The following is a 10,648-nucleotide window of genomic DNA, read 5'->3' as shown; positions in this document are numbered from 1 at the left end:
GGGATTTTGATCAAGCAGCTCTGCTATGTAGCTATGACTAGGGAGTGTCCAGTCAAAAATAACTGACCTTTTTTTCAGAGTCAATGGACAGCTTGCAGGCTAGTTTCACTTCATACACTGGTAAAACACAGGTCATCCAACAATATTCATTCCTTGTGAGAAACATTGAAAAAGTGATCAGATTTGTCAGATTGTACACTTCACTGTTTAATTTGTTGCAAATTAACAAACTAGCAACCTGTTTCCAATATGGTACAATACAGATTGTCATGTTCCTCTACTATGTCTCCTAGAAATTTATGAATAAATTTGACAACTAGGTGTTACTATTCCACCTGTTAATAGACCATGTCTTTACACGCCCTGGGGCCCAATTCATATTACTATATTTTCAGTCTGTGAAAAAAAACTAAAACCTAAAGAGCTGAACTGGAATATAAGTTGGTTTGGATGCAATATGTTGGAAAATGTGTACACTGGCCAGATAAAGATAAAAACAAAATAAGCAAATACCCTGCAGTAAATAAAAAAATAGCAATGGTGCATGAAAATAACATAGGATACTTAGCTAACAATTTTGATTTAAAAAAAACGTAAACGCCACCTCACCTCGTCAAGGTGACTCTATTCGGTACTAATCTCTAGTATTAAAACCTCTCTTAGACTAAAGTCTCCATCTCTATGGGAAGGTAGGATCCTGCTGTAATTAAAAACACCTGCGGCTGAGTGGGCGGAGTGATCAGTCAAAGAGCTAATGCATACAAATATCAAAAAAGTAACCGTCACTTCCAAACAGAAATCAGGTATGAACAGGTGCCTACTAGACATGTAGACTTTAGTCTAAGGAAGGATTCACATTAGGCAGGTCCTGGCAATGAGAGTTGCCTTACCGTGGCTGCCGGGTACACATGAATTGGCCAATTTATGTAACAAGTATACTCAATTTTTCATATTTTCTAGTGCAGTAATGCAATTCAATTTTCATATTTCATGTTTGCATGCCATAGTGCCACAGAGTGCTACTTTATTTGTTTAGTTGTATATGGAGATGGCTGCTCTTAGTAAGTACCTGTTCATACCTGATTTCTGTTTGGAAGTGATGGTCAGTCAGATATTTGTATGCATTAGCTCTCTGGCTGAACCTCAGGCATTTTTAATTACAGCAGGATCCTACCTTCCCATGGAGATGTAGACTTTAATCCTAGAGAGGATTCACATTAGGCAGGTCGTGGCAATGAGGCGCCTTATCATGGCTGCCACGTACACATGAATTGGCCAATTTATGCGCTAAGTATTCTCAATTTTTCATAATTTTTAGTACAGTAATGCAATTCAATTTTCATATTTCATGTTTTCATGCTATAGCGCTACAGGGTGCTACTTTGTTTGCTTAGTTGTACATGGAGAAGGCTACTCTTATTTCTGATTTCTGTTTGGAAGTGACATCAGTCTTTTGATATTTGTATGTTTTGGAATGCAGACTTTGATGGAATGGTCTTCCTGTGTCATGTCATGTTTAGAGAGCCCTTGATTTAAAAAAACCCCACAGGTGACACTATTTTGGAAGCGAGGTCCCTAAATAAATGTATCTAGATGTGTGGTAAGCACTTTGAAACGCCAGCTGCTTCACAGAAGTTAATAACTTAGAGCCGTGAAAAAACAATAACACATTTTTCCCACAAAATTTTTTATTTAAGCCCCATTTTTTTATTTTCACAAGGATAATGCAGCACCCCGCCAGGGCCGTGGGGTACTCGGATCCGGTTCCTTTTTCTTCTGTACTCAGTGGGGATGTCACGGCGGCTGACCCGGTCCGTGGCCCTAGGGGAACGTCCGCGGTGAATGGTGGGAGGAAAGGTCTTTAAAGGGATAATGTTCGTGACGCCACCTGTGGTGTTCGGTCAGGGTGACCGACGCTGCTTAGGGGTCCGCCGGGGTGGTGTGATGGCAGCTGGATGGTGTACCTTCCCACAGGTGAAGTATGTCCCCAGGGCTTCCTAGAGTGTAGATGGTGAATGGTGGATGTTGTAAGGTGCAGTGAATAACGAGGACACAAGACGAGGACACAAGGTTGCAGTCTCTTTACCTTTACTGAAGGCTTCAGCATCCACAGTCCAGGGTAGGGACCATGGGGTAGGCAAAGTCCGGCCGGTCTGAAGGCAAACCAAGAGTCCCCTTATCCAGGTGGAATTCAATAGCCTTCCTCTAGTGCCTGGGCGTTGTAGTACCTCCCTGCTGAGCAACTCGGCAAGGTCCTAACAACTATTGTAGATGTTAAGTCTCTTCTCTCTGTCCCCCTGACGGATAGGACAAACCCGTATGACTGGTGGCCTGAGGCTTTTTACAGGGACCCTAGAGATGCCCCGGCCCCCACAAGTTGCCACCCTGCCTCCTGGGTAAATGGTCGGGCAGCTAACGTGGAATTAACTGTCCTGCCAGTCTCTAAAGTAACGGCATAGAGATCCTTACTCCCTCGGTGTTCTGGCTACATGTAGTGCGCTTCAGAAAGAGGCAGCCTGCTTCTAGCTGGTCTCCCTCTGATGTTCCTCTCCTTTTGCTATGACTTCGTTGCTCACTCACTGCAACACAATTCCTTTCGTGTCCTTTCCTAGGATTCTACCGCATGGGATGCAGGCGCAGCTCCGTGTACCTTCCTCTTCCACAAGCCGCAGTCTGGAGCTGGCTGGAACTCACTCCAACCAGCCTCTGCCAAACTCGGTCGGGTGAAGCCCAGACAGCTTCTGCCTAGGTCGATGCCCAGTCAGTTTCTGTCTCACTTCCTAACCAACCCACCAGTTTTACCTAAGTGTGAGGAGTGCCCCAATAGATAGAAGCATGGTTCCCCCTGGCGGACTGGAGTGTGAAGTGTGTTTTGTGGTTGTGATACCTGGACAGAAGATCTCGTTCATTGCCTTCGGACGTAACATCACTCTCCCTGGTGGAAGAATAACATTACTGCAATGAACCAGGACTCTGGGGCGCTGCAATAACAGGAGAAAATAGACCCCAAAATTTGTGGTGCAATTTCACCTGAGTATGCCAATTCCCCATATGTGGTCGAAAACTACTTTTGAGGCACAGTGAAAAGGTCAGAAGGGAAGAAGCGCCATACTCAAGTTCACATTTTGCTGGACTGATTTGGGAATGCCATGACACATTGGTAGAACCGCTGAGGTGCCATAACAGCAGAACCCCCCCTTACAAGACCCCATTTGACAAACTACACCTCTCACTGAATTCACCTAGGAGTGCAGTGATCATATTGACAATATAGGTGAGTCACACAATTTTATACTATTGGGCAATGAAGAAAAAAATAAATACATTTTCATTACCAAAATGTTGTTTTAGCCCTAGATTTTACAATTTCACACAGCAAAATGGGTACAAATAGCATCAAAATGTATCCCACAATTTTTGATAAATGTAGAAATACCCCATATGCGGCTGTGCAGTACTGCCTAGCCATATGTCAAAACTCGAGAGGGACGGAGCGCTATTGGCAAATAGAGCTCCATCCCTCACGAGTCTCGCCATGTTGCTAAGCAGGAGGCATCCTGGAGAACATTATTTTGTATAATAGTTTGCAGACTACATATACAGACCCCATAAGTGTTACAATAGCATAATCTTCCTTCAAGTGACCCCATTTTGGAAATTATACCCCTTTTGGGAATTTATTTACAGGTGTAGTGACGATTTTGACTCCATTGGTGTTTTCCAGAAACAAGCAGCAGTGGATGTTGCTGTGTGAAAATTGCAAACTGCCATTGTAGTGCTTGTCTCATCGCTACAGAAATGTGGACACTAACTGTGGTTTATAATGTTTGAAATATAGCCATAGGCACTACTATAGGTTGTGGTGCTCAAGTAGGTGCCCAAACCGTACAATGTTAAAGATAAACTTGGCACACATGTAGTGAGATGCAGTGAAGATTTTAATAGAAGGAGAGTACATACAGTATGAGGTTTCGGTCACAAATTAGACCTTCATCAATGTACTAAACAAAAAGAAAAAACTAAATCCAATATAATGCAGCCCCCGGACATTCACCCCACACACTGGACGAGCGGTGGATACCGCGTCCGCTAGTCGCTTCATTTGGTAAGTCCAACATACCTTTCACCATCTGGTGATATGAGACTACTCCTGCATCACTGCTTATTAATTACTGCGGCCTGCATTAAGATTCCGTTCTTTAACCCCACAGCGCCGGATACGGCTTTTACTCGAATTGACCCTTTGCTTGAAGTGGGGTATGTAAACTCTAACTTATATCACCTACTAGAGACATGAGTGACCAACAGCCTGTTCTCCTATATTATTACAGATTAACCCCCAGTTGACCCAAATAACTTTAAATGCTCTAAGAGAGGGTAGGTTTTCCCCTTTATTTCCCTTTTCTTTACGTCTTCTCAGTCAGCTCAGATCTCACCCTAACAGTCACAACCACTAGGTTCACCTAGTTACCCCTATATCACATTCGGATTAGTTCCAACATTCACATCAGTATAAGTGCATGATTATTAGGACGTAGAACGGTCTCACACGCAATGATTTGCCATTTCCAATGTACCGTTTAATTTATACCAGTGTTTATCGGCCTTCTGTTTGGACCCATATTGATTATTTGTTGTATATAATCTGTTGTATATACTTTATTTATTTAGTTTTTTCTTTTTGTTTAGTACAATGATGAAGGTCTAATTTGTGACCGAAACGTCATACTGTATGTACTCTCCTTCTATTAAAATCTTCACTGCATCTCACTACGTGTGTGCCAAGTTTATCTTTAACTAACTGTGGTTTAGGCACACTGTGGGGCTTAGAAGTGAGAGGGGCATTTAGATTTGGGGAGCACAGAATTTTATGAATTTCTTTTGTGGGGCGAGAGCCAGTTCACTTTTACCTGGAAGCACCGTATATTTCCGTTAACAGATGACAGACCTCAGTGGGGACTTTTATGCACTACTTATAAAAAGACGAACACCGCTGAATCACAGAAACACAGTGCCCTATCTGCTTCATCATAGGGAATCTTCCACCAGGGATTCCGTCTGAATCACATATTTCAGAGCTTCACAAAGAATCCCCGATGTAAGTGCTCAGTGTAGAGAACAGGATAAACATGCACGAGGCCTTACTGTGATCTTTGGGAGGCAGAATGAACAAATCAACAGCAAGTGAAGAATTGGCTTTATTTTTTACACCTTTCCTCATGTGGTATAGGTGATTAGACTACTTTATTCTTCGGGTCGGTGCAATAACAGTGATACCAAATTTATGTAGTTGTTTTATGTTTGGCTGTTGTTACACTATAAAAGATGCTTTTTTTCAAAAAGTTATTTTTGCATCACCATATTTTGAAAGCTATAATTTTTCCATATTTTGTCTGACAGAGTCATGTGAGGGCTTATTCTTTGCGGGAGGACTTTACGGTTTTATTGGTACCATGTTCGGGCTCTTGACGTTTTTGGTTTGCTTTCTATTCTGATTTTTGGGAGGCAAAATAAACAACAATTCAGGAAACGCTTTATGTTTGCTTTTTTAATGCCGTTCAATGTATGGTAAAATTGATAAGGCACCTTTATTTTTCTGGTCAGTATGATTACAGCGATACTACATTTATATTTTTTTATGTTTTGGCGCTTTTACACAATAAAAACTATTTTAGGGTAAGTTCACACAGGGCGTTTTTGCTACTTTTTTTGCTGCATTTTTTACAGTAATTTTCAGCTGCTTTTTACAGTACCAGCAAAACCTATGAGATTTCAGAAATCTCATGCACACACATTAGTTTTTTGTGTGATCAGTATTTTGTGCTTTACTGCGTTTTTTGAACATAGAGCATATGTCACTTCTTTCAGCGTTTTTGCTGCGTTTTTTCAGGCTTTTTCACCCATTGACTTGAATGGGTGTTGAAAAAACGCTGCAAAAACGCAGCAAAAATGCAGTTATTATTTGCTGTGTTTTTGCTGCTGCAAATTCAAGGACAACGAGAAAAAAAAGCAACAAAAACCAGCACCAAATACGCAACAAAAATCGCACCAAAACCTGCGTTTTCGACGCAGCTTCTTCCCTGCCAATAAGATAAGGTTTTGCTGCAGAAACAAAAAGCAGCAAAAACGACCTGTGTGAAATTACCCTTATAGAAAAAATAATTATTTTCACCGCTTTATTCTGAGAGCTATAACTTTTTTATTTTTCCACTGACTAAGCTATATTGTAGCTTGTTTTTTGTGGGATATGATGACATTTTCAGCGGTACCATTTTCATTTACATTTGTGTTTTTGTTCACATTTTATTGCACTTCTTGTTCGGTGGTATTATAATTTTTACCTTTTTTTTTACAGTGTTGGGTCGTTTCGAATGCGGTGATACCAAATATGTGTACTTTTATTGTTTTCTTTTTCAGAATGTTTATTTATGGGTACAATATACTGTATATGTATTTTTAAATTATTTTGTGATTTTCTAAAAAAGATTTTTTTTTTTTACTTAGTCCCACTATGGGATTTTCACTTTCTGCAGTCTAATTGCAGTTATAAGGTATAGCAATGCAGGAGCAGATAGGATTAGTACAGTTTAATTACATTAGTGATTCGTGGAAAGTAAACATTGGCCCACAAAGGTGTGAGATTAAACAATGCCTCAAGAGCTGACCAAAGTGTGAAAGGAAACTTTGTCCTACAAACTCAATGCATTGCCAGGTCAACTATTCCCCACCATTCTGGAGAAACTCTGCCCACAGCCCAGTCAGTCAGGAAGGGTGCACATGACTGGGTGATGCAAGGCTTTCTGGTACTTAACATGACATCAGTGGATGACAGAAGCGGTTGCAGCTGGAGTCACATGATGCCGAGTGAGCGGTCAGCAATAGCGCCGCTCACAGGCACAGATGGCAACTTAAGGTATTTACAAAAATACTTCTTTACAAGGTTTAAATTGGTGGGGACATTATAGAATGTGTAGTGGACAACTTATTTTTAATAGTTTTAGTTTAGGAGCTAAAGATGCCTAGGATATATATTTGTGTGGAGCACAGCTATTACATATTCATAATATATAACTTTATGATGTACTGTATGGTTTCCAGTCTGGTGGACTGGAGCTATTTTTGTATTACAATGTGATACATTTCCCCTGCATCTGCCACTGTGTGGGAGATAACTGGCTCGCTGACTTGATGGGAGTCCTGGGAGCAGTACCCATTCAACTAATACTGGGGGGGGGGGGGGGGCAAGGCTGAAATAGCCATCTATGCTTCAAGGAGGAATCGGAGGGTGGCTTCTGACCTATAAGAAAAGTGTCAATTTTAAAAGCTAGTAATGCTACTTAATACTGAGGTATTATGGAAGCCCAGGTTGCTCTGACAGCAGCCTTCAGCTTGTCTGCATTGTTGGGTCTGGTGTCTCTCATCTTCCTCTTGACAACACCCCATAGATTCTCTATGAGGTTAAGGTCAAGCGAGTCTGCTGGCCAATGAAGCACAGTGATACTGTTGTTTCTAAACCAGGTATTGGTACTTTTGGCAGTGTGGACAGGTGTCAAGTCCTGCTAGAGAATGAAATTTCTATCTCCAAAAAGCTTGTCAGCAGAGGGAAGCATGAAGTGCTCTAAAATTTCCTGGTAGATGGCTGCGCTGACTTTGATCTTGATAAAACTCGGTGGACCTACACCAGCAGATGACATGGCTCCCCAAACCATCATTGATTGTGGAAACTTCACACTAGACCTCAAGCAGCTTGGATTGTGGCCTCTCCACTCTTCCTCCAGACTCTGGGACCTTGATTTCCAAATGAAATGCAAAATTTACTTTAATCTGAAAACAACACTTTGGACAACTGAGCAACAGTCCACTTTCTCTTTTCCTTGGCCCAGGTAAGGCTACTTTCAGACATCAGGTTTTTGCCGTCAGACTCAATCCGGCTAATTTTTAAAAAACTGGATCCAGCGAATGTTGCCGCCGAATCCGTTTTTTTCCCATAGACTTGCATTAGTGCCGGATTGTGCCAGATAACCTTGCATTTTGTCCGGTTTTCACCGGATCCGGCAAATCTGCCGTTTCTGGAATAATCGTCCATAGCAACATTTTTTGTCTCTGGCAAAAAAGCCGTGAGCGCTTTCGGCTGTTTGCTAGAATGGAAGTCTATGGGATCTGGGAGGTGCCGGCTCCAGAAAATGATGGATTCCGGCGCCGGATTCTAGTTTTTTAAATTGAGCATGCTCCAAAATTTTTTGTATCAATTATCTGGATACATTAGTCGGATCGGTCGAAAAAACGGATTCGTTGCATCAGTTTTTCACAATCTGCGCCAGATCCGTTTTTTCCAACATTCCCCGGATTGTGCCTGATGCAAAGAACCTGATTTGTGTGAAAGTAGCCTAAGACTCTTCTGGCTATTGGTCATGAGTGGCTTGACACAAGGAATGTGACACTTGTAGCCCATGTCCTGGATACGTCTATGTGTGGTGGCTCTTGAAGCAATGACTCCAGCAGCAGTCCATTCCTTGTGAATCTCCCCAAAATTTTGGAATGGCCTTTTCTTAACAATCCTTTCAAGGCTGCAGTTATCCCAGTTGCTTTTGCACCTTTTTCTACCACACTTTTTCCTTCCACTCAACTTTCTATCAATATACTTGGATACAGCACTCTGTGAACAGCTTCTTTAGCAGTGACCTTTTGTGGCTTACCCTCCTTGTGGAGTGCGTCAATGACTGCCTTCTGGACATCTGTCAAGTCAGCAGTCTTCCCCATGATTGTGGAGCCTACTGAAACAGACTAAGGGGCCTTTTTAAACGCTTAGGAAGCCTTTGCAGGTGTTTTTTGTTAGTTATTCTAATTTACTGAGATAATGACTTTTGGGTTTTCATTGGCTGTAAGCCATATTCATCAACATGAACAGAAATAAACACTTGAAATAGATCACTCTGTTTGTAATGACTCTATATAATATAATGAGTTTCACTTTTTGTATTGAAGAACTGAAATATATTAACTTTTTGATGGTATTCTAATTATGTGAGAAGCACCTGAAACTCTGAAAAATGTGTTTCATCACTTGCTTTCACATGTTGTGTCAGACCACAAAAATTAGCAATAAGGAAATAGATATTACATTTTTTATGTAATTAGGACTACAACTATTGTTCTGTAAAGGAAGAATCGAACATACAGAAATCTGCAGAACTTTTAGAAGCTAAAAAGCCAAGTGGCTGAATACTGAATCCTGTATACGTGCAGTCCTGGACATTACACATGACAGTGGTAAAGGTTATGGATTGATAAAAAGTATAGAGTGCAAGAAAATCTAAACACATAAAATAGATATTGGGTGATCTGGGGTTTTCAAATAAATCCAAAATAACAGCAAACAAAACTACAACTAATTTACTAAGTAAAGGGAGCTGGTATGTCACTCTCCACAAGGAGAAGCCTCAGGGTATGTGCACACGCTGCTGATTACTCTGCAGATTTTTCCGGTCTGATTTTGGTAAATCCGCAGGTAATCCGCTTTCCTGCAGACTTACCGCAGATTTACAGCGTTTTTTTTTTTGCGGATTCCACCTGCGGTTTTACAAATGCGGATTCCTATTATAGAGCAGGTGTACACCGCTGCGGAATCCGCACAAAGAATTGACATGCTGTGGAATAAACAACACTATGTTTCCGCGCATTTTTTTCTGCAGCACGTGCACTGTGGATTTTGTTTTCCATAGGTTTACATGGTACTGTAAGCACATGGAAAACTGCTGCAAATCTGCGGCGGCCAATCGGCTGCGGATCCGCAGCGTAATCCACAGCGTGTGCACAGAGCCTAACTAATTAAAGGGTGAGTCCACATGGGACAGTTCCACAGTAAAATCTGCAGTAGGCAGTAAATCCACTGATGAAAATCTGCTAGATAAATGACAGGCTGTGGAAATCAAACCTGGAAAGATGCCCAATCTAGGCTGCACATTGTGAATGAGGTTACGTAAAATGACATATTTATCGCTCATACTGTACGGGCTCGTTCACACAGGCGCAGTAAATATCCGTGTGCTGTCCGTACGCAATACTGCTAGCATGCAACCAACACACTGACACTCTGGGTAATATGGCCGTCACATGAACGGTTTTACACTCAGAAACATGGGTAAAAAAGCACAGCCTGAACTATGATCAGTATTTCAGAGGAATGGACATGCAACAAACACTCATTACATGATAATGGCGCCCACAGCTGCAGTGGAGGACGAGTCATTTCATTTTAGGGTGTGATGAAGCAAATATGACTTTAATATGAAGGCAGTGGGCAGAAGCTATAATGGGGGACTGTGGCTATAACGGGGGACTGTGGCTAGAATGGAGGGACTGTGGCTGGAATGGGGGGGCTGTGGCTATAACGGGGGGGCTGTGGCTATAACGGGGGGACTGTGGCTGGAATGGGGGGGCTGTGGCTATAACGGGGGGGCTGTGGCTATAACGGGGGGGACTGTGGCTATAACGGGGGGGACTGTGGCTATAATGGGGGGACTGTGGCTGGAATGGGGGGACTGTGGCTATAACGGGGGGACTGTGGCTGGAATAGGGGGACTGTGGCTATAACGGGGGGGCTGTGGCTATAACGGGGGGGGCTGTGGCTATAACGGGGGGACTGTGG

Source organism: Ranitomeya imitator, chromosome 3 (assembly GCF_032444005.1).
Source record: "Ranitomeya imitator isolate aRanImi1 chromosome 3, aRanImi1.pri, whole genome shotgun sequence".
In the NCBI taxonomy this organism is placed as follows: Eukaryota; Metazoa; Chordata; class Amphibia; order Anura; family Dendrobatidae; genus Ranitomeya; species Ranitomeya imitator.
The sequence above is the reverse complement of the archived record's forward strand: the minus strand, read 5'-3'. Positions refer to the sequence as shown.